At 40.1% G+C, this 12,857-nt stretch overlaps 1 protein-coding gene across 6 annotated transcripts in view; it reads left to right on the forward strand.

Moving 5' to 3' along the window:
- Positions 1–12,857, forward strand: part of ZFAND6 (zinc finger AN1-type containing 6) — a 68,397-nt gene that overhangs the window by 23,168 nt on the left and 32,372 nt on the right. Inside the window, exon 2 of one of the 6 annotated variants that reach the window (XM_087856577.1) lies at positions 5,734–5,800. The exons of 4 other annotated variants lie outside the window; for them this stretch is intronic. The gene's annotated coding sequence lies outside the window, so the exon portion shown is untranslated. Of the gene's footprint in view, positions 1–5,733; positions 5,801–10,524; positions 10,686–12,857 lie in introns of those variants that run through there. One more of the 6 variants, XM_045813180.2, reaches the window with a different exon arrangement.

The raw sequence follows: 12,857 nt of genomic DNA on the forward strand, positions 1-12,857 counted from the left end.
TGAATGACATTTCATCCTTTTGCTGAATATCTTCATTGCATTGTAGTTGGCTCTAGAACTCTAGAAAAAGCAGGGAAAGAAGCCACATTAACTATAGACATTCTCATTCTCTGCAAAATGTGAGCATCTTGGAATAATACAGGCACAGTAGAGGTACTGTAGCTTTGTTCTGTGAAGTCAAGCACTTGTGTGCCGGTTGCATGTGTTACCTATTCTGTGAAAAAAGGATGAAATGCGGAAAAAGCTTAAATTCTCAGTTGTCTCTGAAAAATAGCCCTCTCAGTGAAGAAGGGCTTGTCTTAGCATGTGAGGGTGGTGTTGACCATGTTCTCTTGTTGATTGGTGCGCACCCTCAAAATAATCGAGGCAGAGAGAGAGTGGAGCCAGGGATTCTGACTCTCCAAATTTGTGTTTCTTTTCCCCCAGGTGCCACAGTGTTTCCACTGTATGTGACAGTTCTGAGGAGTGAGGTCAGCGAGGACTGGTTTTGTCACTTAGATTATATAAATAAAGATGAGCCAAGTGTGCATCTCCAAAATTTTGAGAAGTGTGTATCACATACGTGCTTTAAATGTGTGAAGTGCTGAAAAGTATAATTCCTTAAAGAAAATTTTGAAAAGGTGAGGTGCTTAATTGAGTGCTTGCTGCAAGGAGGCTTTCAAAAAGTAGTGGTTTTTCGATCCTTTTAGTTACATGCACTGTTTTGCCTTTGCTTGCAATTTGAGCTCTTCTGTGTAGGAGTGGGATTGGTGAGCAGAGGGGAGATCTAAATTTTCTTGATACAAATTTTTGTTTTTCTAACAACTTCCAGGTTTCTCCCCCGGGGCAAATGGCTTATGTTGTATTGATCCCGTTGCTTTTGGCCAGTTGGCTTTTCCTCCCTCCAGTAACTCATCTGCCAGGCCTTCACTCACTCACTGTGGTCGTAAATGGATTGTGGTTCAGGGTGACAGTGTTCTCCTGTTTCATTGAAGACAGAGTTTGTATTCCTGTCTCTTGTCTTCTTGATACTGCATGAGTAGGAGAGAACTGTTTTATTCTGTAATCCTGAAATTGGAGGTGCCTGTGCTCATCTCCTGCTCAGTCACAGCGCCTTTCCAGCACTTCAGAGGAAAGCCTCTAAAATGGCCCATCATCACCCTGCAAGCAGAGTATTGTTTTAGTTCAGGACATACCATCTTGAAAAATTCCTCCTGTACTTGAACCCCCATCTCCCCAAAGTTTTACTAAAAATTTTGCCCCAAATTCTGATTAGCAGATGTCTGCCAATACCATTCTTATGATAGTTAGCATGTCTGTTACTGAAGGATGGAGAGGTAAAATCACTTGTTCCCTGCCAGCTACTGTGGTTACTTACAGACCATGTTTGCTTATGTCCAGTCAACGGAAGGCACTTCCTTAAATTTTAAATAGTGGTTCTCTAGAGTTTATAGTGGGAAACCATTGTTTTTTGACAGATTACTTTTGAGATGCATCTTTTGACCTAATTTTAGTTGACCAAAATTATCCTAAAGTTACCAGCTTTACAGTGGTTTGAAACCCATTTTCATTTCAGCTACAAATATGTATTTGCTGTGTTCTGTGCTAAAATAATACTTCCCAGGGTGTATCTAAAGTAGTGGTTCTCAAAATTGAATCTAAGAATCTCTTGGAAGCTTGTTAGAGTGCTAATGCTTGGTCTCAAGTCTCCAGAAACTGATTGAGTAGGTGTGGGCTAGGACCTACGAATTTGTGATTTTCTGATGTTGTTAATCCATGTATTTGAGAAACACTAATGTAAAGGTTATATAGGGAAATCCATGTTTAGAGATCAGTTCAGGAGAACTCTTTTTAAACCTGCTTTTCTCTTGAAATTTTGAATCGTACTCTCCTTGGTCTTTGCTTTTGGCTGACTTAAAGCCAGGTCATTGGGACTTTTAACTTCCTAGCAATATACTGAGGCCAGAGCTGGAGCCAGTTGGACTTTTTAAGATTTAAGACCAAGGAGCTATTACAGGACCCATTGTTGAAGTAGGAAGTTTTCAGCTGAATGCTAAACGGCTTCAGACTATGGTGCTGAGCAGTTTATTTTGTGTTTTATAACCACACCTCGAAACAGAAAAGTCTGATCTTGGAATGACTGATTCAGGCCTGCTTAACAATTTTAACTCAGGGATCACTAATATAGGAACTGAAAGTTATCAAGATGATCTCTGTGTGATGTGGAAACCACTGTCAGTGCAGATTCTGGGGTCTACTCCTCTTAAATAGGTCTGAAGCTAATACGCTTCTGCTTTTGTTCAACTTTTGTTTCTAGTTAAGGGAGACTTGAAAATTAGTCAAGTTACTGGCACGTCCTTTAGCAGTAGAGGTGGTGAAGAGTATACATGTAGGTATTTTAATGAAGTGAAAAAGAGACTACCACATGGGTTATACTTGTATACGGTGACCCGTGGGTGTTGTTGAATTCCTGAAGAGAATGGAGATAAATTAGAAAGCCTTGAACACACAGACTCCTCATCTGGCGGACTAGTTTTAGATTGCTATAGATTAATCTACTGACTATTTAATGGCCTGGAAGGAGGAAAGTTGCTAATTTAAATCAGATTGGTGTGTTCTACATTGCATTCCCTGATTGAGCCTAAACATTAAAATGAAAAAGACTGGTAATTTGGTTTTTACCTGGAGATTGAATTTCCTCTGGTTGGTCTGTAAGAGGCTGAGGGTTTGTTTTTGTGGTGTGGATAAATGCAAGTCACGTGTTAACCCATTATATAAACATTTGAGTGCCTGGAATACCTGTTTAATGCACATGTGTCAGGTATTAGAAGTACAGTGGTGAGCAAGACAGATGGCTTCTAACATTTAGTGTTACCGGATTGTAATGGGGCGAATTAAAGTGGTTTAACTTTGATTAGGAAAGTGACTTATGTATTATCATGTGCTGTGTTTCTCAGCAGTGCTGTTTTTGCATTTACTTTTCTCCATATATTTCTTTCACTTGCAACAGATAGTATTTATATGCACGGTAATTGTTAACTGGGATTAATGAAAAGATTTGTAGGGAAAAAAAGTTTTCATGGTTGTTGGAAACTTTTTAAAAAATCAACTCTGTATTGAACAGAATATAATAAACTAAAAATGGTATTTAAAGCATCAGTTATTCAGGGGTGGCCTGGGTGGCTCAGTCGGTTGAGTGTCTGCCTTCGGCTCAGATCATGATCCTGGGGTCCTGGGATCCAGTGCCGCTTCGGGCTCCCTGCTTAGTGGGGAGTCTGCTGCTCCCTCTCCCTCTGCTGCTCCCCCTGCTTGTGCTCGCTCACCCTGTGTCAGATAAATAAATAAAATCTTTAAAAATAAATAATTAAAACAGTAATTATTCAGTAATAACATTTTTTATTGAGTGGGTAGTAACAATTTATTCAGACTTGTAAGTGGAAAGAATCCCACCTAACTCACTGAGGCTAGGTTTGTGTCTTATATTGTTTCATCCCTCACAGCTCTGCAGAGTCAGCAGATGCATGAGTGGGTTCACGGAATGTGTACGTCTGGGAGTATCGTATCTTGGTAATATTGGTATGACCATTATACTACGAGAATGGAGGAAAATTGTTTAAAATGAAAGGCTACTCCTAAAAAGTAGCTATTATTTTGGGCATTTGAACTTTGTGGTAAAAAGTTAAAATGTTTGAAATGAATTATAATTTTCCTTAAAAATACTTTTAAATTCTTGTTAAGTTCCTGAAGATTTCTCTTGGCTCAAATTACCCAGTTTACTATAAGTTTATCTTTAGGTTTTATATTTGAATACTCGTTACTGATCTTTTCAAGAGAAAGATCTTTTTCTTTCTTGCTTGCTCAAAAAAATGGGAGCTTTGATTTGAGAAATTGAAAACTCCGTAGGAGCATGAATTATTTTGTAACATAACTTTAAGGATTGAGCAAGGCAGTATGAGGAAACTGCTTTCTCTGTATTTTCTGAAGAATCAGTAAATGTTCAGAAGCAATTCCTGATGAAAGCAATGAGCTCTGTTGCCTTTATTTGGGGGGTATCTTTTGTTGAAATGCAATAAATTCATGTCAGTCATACTTGAAAATCTAGGACCAGGAAATAATATTTAGTAGAATTTGTTAGAATTATAAGCTTCCTCCCCCCAGCTTTAAAAGTTGATGGTGAACTTGTTCAAGCTCCTATTCATGCGTTTGCTTATTGTAAAACAATGTGTATTATTTATAAAGCAGTCCCAGGGGTGCCTGGCTGGCTCTGTCAATGGAGCATGTGACTCTCAGTCTCAAGGTCGTGAGTTCATGCCACCCCCCCATGTTGGGGTTAGAGCTTACTTTATTTTTCATTCATTCATTCATTTATTCATTCATTCATTTTATTTATTTTTTTAAGTAGGCTCCACACCCAGTGTAGAGTCTAATGCGGGGTATGAACTCATGACCTGAGCTGAGATCAGGAATCAGATGCTCCACCGACTGAGCCAGCCAGGCGACCTATGTAGAGCTTACTTTAAAATTAAAATAAAAAATAAATGAAAAGCAGTCCAAGTTGATCTTATTCGAGTTACCAAATCATTTTCAAGGTACTGAGATGATAAAAGAAGTGGATAGAGAACAAAGGTAAGAAAGGGAAAGTTTGTTTCTCTGCTTACATCTAAATGAGGACAGTTATTTAGAAAGTTATTTTAAGATATAAAAAATGAAATAATTACTTAGTAGTACATAGATACTTTCACGAACTTGAACTGGTCAGTTATGTGGCTCCTCTTGGTGTGACTTGAACTTGTAAACTTGTACCTCACGTAGCTATGACTCACTCAAGTCTCCAATCAGAATGGCTGTTTCTTTTGTCCTATTTCATTATTTTAAGAAATCCGCTCTATTGATGTCCATTTGCTTACCATGAAACTTACTAATTTGAAGTGCGCAGTTCTAGTTAGGACAAGTGAACGTATTTAAACGAGCACCGTAACAATCATGATGTGGAGCGTTTCTGTTACCCAGAGAGTGTCCTTGTGTCCCTTTGGAGTTAACCTCCTCTCCCACCCCTGGTCCCTCCATTCTGTCTGGTGGCTATTTCTAGCATTTCCTATGATTTGCATCACACATTATGTGGACCTTTGTGTCTTTCTTGAACTTAGCATAGTGGTCCAGAGACTCACCCGTGTGAGGTGTGTTCATCAGTTCTTCACTTCTTTTTATTGCTAAAAAGTACTCCATTGTGTGGATGTGTCACAATTTGTCTGTTCCCCATTGGATGGATATCTAGACTGTTTCCAGTGCTTGGCTGTCATAAAAAAGGCCACTGTGAACATTTGAGTACAAGCCTTTGTGTGCATATGTGTGTAGAAACCTAGCAGTCAGAACTTTGCTCTAGTTAAAATGTCAGTCTCTGTCTCTTAGTTTTGGGAGGGAAGACAGAAAAACCTGTATGAGACCAAAAGGATAAAATTTGTCATAGGGAAAAAGTTGAATTGTCAGCTCTTATTCTGTTATTCTTTATACTTTTGTTGTATTCCTTATCTTCTCCCTTTCCCCGAAAAAAGCTACTTACCTTTAATCTTAACTATAAAACCTCTTCTTAAATGGTATTCCTTATTTAAAACTCGCTTGTAAGAATAAGCTAAATTTTGAATGGGCTTGTTGAACCATGGCTATTTTGCAGTACTTCCTGTCCCCTACCCCTTGGTATTTCTATCTCATACTAAGTTTTATTTTTTGGAGCCTTTTTTTTATTTTTTTCTACAGCACCTCCTCTCTCAGAGTTGGGACCTACATAGTATGGTCTGAGAAGGGTCTACATAAGAAGCTACAGGTAAAGGTTTATGATTTTATATATCTATACACACATATATGTGTGTGTGTGCGTGTGAGGGGTTTTTTGGAAATTCAGGTGCAGACTGTGTTGGTCTGACTTAATGACTAATGAAGTGTCTATATTTGCTAAAAAATGTATGTTATAATCTCCTTGGCAGTGTAGGTAAGAGTTGATCGAGAAGCAAGGAATGCCTAAAAACTTGCTTCCTGCCCTCCCAGATATGTATGTATGCATACAAATGTCCACCTACACATTCCATGTTTCTTTTTCTTTTTTTTTTTAAGATTCGTTTATTGGGGGGGGGGCGGAGAAGGAGAATCTCAAGCAGACTTTGAGCTGAGCACTCATGACCCCAAGATCATGACCCAAGCTAAAATCAGGAGTCAGATGCTCAACTGACTGTGCCACCCCGGTGCCCCTCACATCCCATATTTCTTAAATTAGGGATTTGGGGTTCAAAATTGATTTAAATTTTAGGTTTGAGTTAGTCAACTTTCACAAGGTGGATTATTCTGATTCTTTTATTAAAAGGGCATCAACCTGCAGCATTCAGAGACTGGAGTTTGAATTGAGATCAGAGGAAGATTTAGTAAGCTAGTGCATAGATCCGGTGGACAGAGGATTTGAAAACGTGCTGCCTGAGAAAATGGGATCAAACACAGGGATGGGGTCGGGATAAAGTACCTTTGCCTGTTTGCAGTGAGGCATTCTTTAAACAAGGTAGTGTTGGCTGTTGGGTTACAGAGATTAGTCTGACAGAGAACCTGCCCAGAGGAAGGCCACAGCTCTGTAACAGAGCTGATCTGGAATTAGCTAAAATACAGTAAGTATTGTGCCACAGGGTGTTCATACCTGATGGAGAGTATATTGAGTGTAAGAGACTAAAATTCATCCCTTCTTCCCGGGTCATCTTTGTTCAGCCTTGACTTTCTAATTGCTGGTTATCGACCCCTCCAATTCCTGCCTTCTTTGTTAGACTATGAGCTAGTGACATGTGCTATCATTCCACTCCTTTCCAAAGGAAATTGTTTGTGAGATTTTTCCTAATAGACTATTGTTCTATGCCTCTTGACAAGCAAGAAAAAGAAAGGAGTATGGGTATAAGATGCAAATTGTTATACTGTAGTCAGAGCTGTGCTCCTACAGCTGTTAGTCGCACAAAGACCCTACCGTACGTGAGTTAGAGGACAGTAGAAGGCTAAACCGAAGTGAAAACGTGGAGGAAAATACGCAAAGACACTGGGGAGAAGGCGGGCTGGGTGTTAGCAGTGTGTCCACGTGGGGCCTTTCTCACACTTTCTTCATGCTCCCCCTTGCTGTTTTCTCTCTTTTTTCCTACCTCTTTATTTTATGACTTCATGCCACTAAAATGTTTGTGTATTACCAATTTGGGGGCTAGCTTCTCAGTTATTAACATTCTGTTAGCCTGTCTTTTCCAGGTGCTCTATAGTGAATGTGTGCTTTGTCAGCTTTTTATTGGCATTATCAAGTTTTATTTGTTTGGGGAGGGATGTTTGTTTTACTGTTTTCCTTGCATGTTGTCAATCACTCGTCTCCTGTTTGATTCTGCTTTGCTGCCTGGCATAAGCAGAAATTAACTTGGAGTTTTTAGCCAGGAGGCACCCCTTCTGCTCTATTCCCAGTTGAAGAATAGCAGTCATTCAGTGCGAGAGGTCTGTTTCTCTTAACTGCAGTGTGGCTTGGGGAAGGTTGCAGCAGGGTAACAAGGTTGGGAGGAGGTAGACATGCACTTGACTCAGATCCATGGAGTCACACCTTGTCATCATGTGGAATGGCACGTGTCATTCAGCACTCAGCATTGGATGTTTTAAACCAGAGCACTATTATAAGTCACCACATAGGTATCAAAGATGACTTAAGATTGCTGTTGGATTGGACTCTGAGTATATGGAGATCAGATTGGGAAAATGATCCACTTGTTAGGTCTTCAGAATCCTTAGGACATCAGCTTCAAATATTTATTTTTCTCAGGTTTTATTTTGAAATCATTTCACATTTATAGAAAGTTACATTGATAATATAAATAATTCCCATGTACCCCTTGGCAAGATTCGCCCACGGTTAGCCCTTTGCCACATTCACTCTCCTCCTCTCCGTATTACTTTTCTCTGAACCGTGTGACTGTAAGTTGTGTGCATCCTGTCCCTTTACCGTGTAATATTTACATGTTTTGACGAGGCCGTTCTTGTATTTTCAAAGATAGTTCAGTTATCAAATAAAGGAAATTTAACACTGGTCTAAAAGAATTCTCTAATACAGTCCACTTTCGGATTTCTCATTTTTCCCGGCATGTCCTTCCTTCCTTCATTTTCCTCCAGTCCAGGATCCAGCCCAGAATCACCTACTGCATTTAGTTACCATGCTTCTTTATTGTCCCTGAGTCGGGAGCACTTCTTTTGCCTTTCTCTGTCTTTTAGGACATTGGCATTATTTGAAGAGTGACCATGTATTCACAGAATCCCTCAGTCTGGGTTTGTCTGCTGTGTCCTTGTGATTAAATTTAGGAGCTGTAGTGTTGGCAGGGATGCGCCACCAGCGACCTGTGCTGCTCCGTGCATCGCGCCAGGAGGCAGCATGTCCATCTGTCCCGTCATCGGTGATAACTCACTTTTGATCTTTTGGTTGATGTGGTATGTGCCAGGTTCTTCCACTTAAAGGGTTATTATTTTCCCTTTTGTAATAAGCAGTGTGTGGGGAAGTAACTTTGAGACTCATATACACAATTCCCTGTTAAACCTGCATTCACGAGGAATTTCATCATGCTTTGGTCATTTTGGTTGAATCTGTTATTACTGTGGTAGTTGAGGTTCAAGCATTGAATTGCACAGACTCAGTAATGTAGGAGGGAGTCTGTTCCAGCTGTTGGATTCCTTAGCATCAGAAAGTGTCTTGTATTTAGCTGGAACTTGTCTTCTGAGACTTGGTCACACTGTTTCAAATTCTTTGCTTTTGCACCACATGAGTTAAGCCTGCTCTTTTTTCCTCTTGAACAGCCCTTCAAAATGTCTTTTCTCTAGGTTACTCACAGTTGTTTCTTATGAGAGATGGCTTTCCTGACTTTGTAGCCATCCTGTTGGTTGCATGATGGCACTCATTCATTAGTGCCACCCTTCCCATGGGGAGCGACGTCCGGTTCCCATTCTGGGTGTGTTTCGTCAGGACACTGGACTGCTGTTGCCTGTAATCTAGCTTGATGCCTGCAGCACCAGGCTTTGGAGACCAATAAATCTGGATTCAAGGCCCATCTCTGCCTGCTATTAGCTCTGTGATCCTTTTTTTTTTTTTTAAGATTTTATTTATTTATTTGACAGAGAGAGACAGCCAGCGAGAGAGGGAACACAAACAGGGGGAGTGGGAGAGGAAGAAGCAGGCTCATAGCAGAGGAGTCTGATGTGGGGCTCGATCCCATAACGCCGGGATCACGCCCTGAGCTGAAGGCAGACGCTTAACCGCTGAGCCACCCAGGCGCCCCTAGCTATGTGATCTTAAACAAGTTTCTAGCATCTCCAGACTCTTCAGTTCCATAATCTATAAAGAGTTGGTAATCATTGCACCCACTTTTGAGGGTGGAACGAGGATTAAGCACGCATGTAAAATTGTCAGGATGGGGCCTGTTACACCATCCTCACTCATCAGATGTTCATTACTGTTATTGTACAGAAAGCAGACTTCTGTTTTACAGCCCAAGTTGGTACCATTCATTTGTTAGCCGTCCTGTTTGACGGTAGGCTCACTCAGACAGTTTAAGTTCTGCGGCAGCACGGGGAGACTCTTGGGCAAATACTTCAACTTGTGTGAAGGTTACGCCATCAAGTTACAGCTTTTATGAGGCTTGGATTATTTCTTAAATCATTTATAGGCACAGTATAAGTAGAATATAAATGAACATTTGTCTTTTATAGCAAAGCAAATGTGCAGTAGCTTATTTCAGTGTTAAGTAATACTTTAAGAATTAGTGAAATTTGAGTATTGGGATGTTAATTCTCATGGTATTTCTAAACCATGCTGCTGTTATAAATAGTAAGTTTACTTTGTGAAGTGCTAAAGTATTTCCTAAAATTTTTTGTAGAAATTTGAGGCCCATGTGATACATGTAGGGGAAGTAGTTACCGCACATTCTAGGACATTTTGATTGGATGCAGACAAGCCTTCTAACGCTTGATAAATCTGTTGTAATAATGCTGCTATAGAAATTTGAATCTGTGGGTAAATGTGCTGTAAACTTTCATAATGCATGTCAGAAACCCGGCCCTTATTTCTATTGAAGCAGGACCAAGGATCTCATTCTCCCTACCCAGGAGGATCCCAAGGGGTATTACTGGGGACACTGAAGTCATCCCCGTTGACTATCTGTTTGTAAAAGTTGTTCTTTAGTTCTGGCTGTTTATGCTAAATAAACTTTAGAGAAGCAGAAAAATACCTAGTTTTGCTTATTTTGGGTATATAAATGGTTATTTAGAAAGTAATTCTTGCTCACCTAGCCTGAGGCCAGGTGAAGAGAAATCTATCTGGTAAGGTTACATATTGCTGTATTATACATTGGTGTCAAATACCAAGTGAAATGTGTTTATTAATTTTACCTCAACAATGCTTTTTATGTAGCTATAATAGTGAAAGCATTCCTTAAAATTTTAGACAATTAATATGTACACAGTCAATTTTAACTGTCTCAACTCTGTTTCATGTTAAATGTGTTACAGGAATGAATCAGAAGTCTGCTGCAGTAAAACACTGAAGGCTTTACAATGTTTTCTTGCATAAAACTCAAACTCTAAGTAGCTGCTTATGAGGCTAGGGAAGGCAGGAGGCTAATGTGTGTCTCAAGATACAGGACAGCTGTTTGCCCATCAACCTCAACTGTGTGAGTAGACTTAACCTGTAGCCCTAGGTCACTGGGGCTAGTTCCATCTCAGGTGCTTGAAGGTGCACTTATCAGCATGGTGACACATTTCTTAGGGTCCGTTTTTTTTCTGGTGGGTAGGCTACTGAGGGTGGAGTGGGTGGTAGATTTTTATTTATAAAATATTTTTGAGAAAAACCATAACTAAATATCATTAGTGAGGATACATCTTTTCTTCAGAATTACTTTAAGCATTAGAATTTGCATTACTAATCTCACAGTGAAGCATAAGGTTATAATTCTTAAGATTGCAGTTGATTTCAGCCTTTTTATATTTTGCAGTTGATTTCAGCCTTTTTATATTAATATTTTTACCAAACAACCATAAAAATGTATTTTGGGAATATGATGTTACATATTAATATAGGAATTTGCTCTTGAGAATAATTTCGTAATTTAAATTACAATTAAATTTCATAATTTTTAAACACTCTATTTAACCAGAGAGAGCATATACTTCCAAATAAATAAAATCTTGTTCCCTAAATGCAGTGTTTTAAACCTGCCAACTTTGTGTTTTAAAAGTGCTTTGATAATCTAAGTACCTGTTGAAGAAAAAAATTCTTTTCTTTTTCTTTTACTAAAAGTTACTGCCTTAGAAATCAACTTGAGGCCAGCAGGGGTGGGGCTTTTTTTTTTCCCCCTAATCTCCCCTGGTTGTGGTTTTGTTTCTGTTTTGTATTGGGGTTTTTTCCCTACATTGATTTAGGAGTAAAACTCTTGAATGATTTCCGCCCTTAGAAGAATACAAGGTGCATATAGATGAAAATACAAGACATTGCTGTGAGCAAAATGATGAGCATATCGATAAAAATTTATAAAATCTTATTAACTGTTCAGGGACACATGGAATGGTGTTTGCATGAAGATGAATTTATTTTCACGTTGCAAATGTCTTAGCGGAAGGAAGGTCAAAGTTGACGGTCTTTAGAATCCGTGAACAAGAAGGCCTTTAGGAAGCCCATGAGGAGCAAGCCCCAAATGTGGATATTCTTTTGAAAGTGGTCAGAGGGCACGGGGCCGAGATGAAGGGTATGTGGCTACATTCCAAAGTAGTGGAGAAGTCAAGGTTCCAGTGTGCGACTCTCCAGAGGTGATCTCATTCCTAATCTTTCAGTAGCTCTAAAGAAAAGCTATTAGAATCTCCTTGTGTAGTGGTGACAAGGTCCACTTTCCTGAAGCACTAAGGCCTGTAGTATGAGCTTTAACTCTCCAGTTAGAGCCATGTGGCACCTCACGGGCAGAACTGAGGCCTGCCGTTCTGTTTACAGCACTCCCAACGCTCTGTTTACAGCATTCCAAACACTCTTCCCTCCCCTCTTTCTAGATTAGTGCCCCAAGTAAAGAAAACTCGAGGTGCAGGAAGCCTGTAGGACATACTAATGAAACGTTGATTTTTAAGATGATTGGGCAGAAAGGACACACAGCAGGAAAGAGAAGCTTCTCTAGCTGTAGAGGATTTAGAGGGGAAGTGCATGGTGGTCGACTGGTCCCCAGGTTCTGTTTCTCCTTCCATGTCTCTGAGCTGATTATCTGTGTTCTGTGCTCCTCTGGTGCCACGCTGGTAGAGGACAGTGCTAAGAAACGAATGAACCGTGCCGGCCAGGAAGTGCGTGCTGGCTGCCTGTACACACTGCCCCGTGGGCTCGCGCCTCCGCCCTGCTCACCCTGCACCCCACCATGTCACCCTCTCACTGATCTGCACCCACTTCTGTGACTGAGTTTTGCCCACAGCATAATTGCGTCTTTCCCTGTACTGTTGTGTTTTGCAGTACACCTTAACCTTGAGCTCCTTGGCTGTCGAAGGCCATGTGACCCGGTTAAGTACTCAGGCAGTAGAGTCAGGCTGTGTGGGCTCAGGTCCCAACTCTGTCCCTTTACACAGCATGTTTTATTGAGCAAGGGATTAAAAACCTTCCTGTGCCTCAGTGCCTGTAATCTGGAAAGCAGACATTATAATTTGATATGGGCTCTTGTGTGAGTGAGTCATTAGTACTTGCAAAATATTGTTACTATTAAACTTTTGTTTTTTCTTCAATACGAAGAGGAATACTAAGTGGTGTAGTCCACATCCTCAGAGGAGTAGATGTTAAAGGCTTTAGGATTAAGAGTTTGGAAACCACAAAGTAAGGT

Source organism: Ursus americanus, chromosome 28, assembly GCF_024610735.1.
Source record: "Ursus americanus isolate L20-20 chromosome 28, mUrsAme1.1.p, whole genome shotgun sequence".
In the NCBI taxonomy this organism is placed as follows: Eukaryota; Metazoa; Chordata; class Mammalia; order Carnivora; family Ursidae; genus Ursus; species Ursus americanus.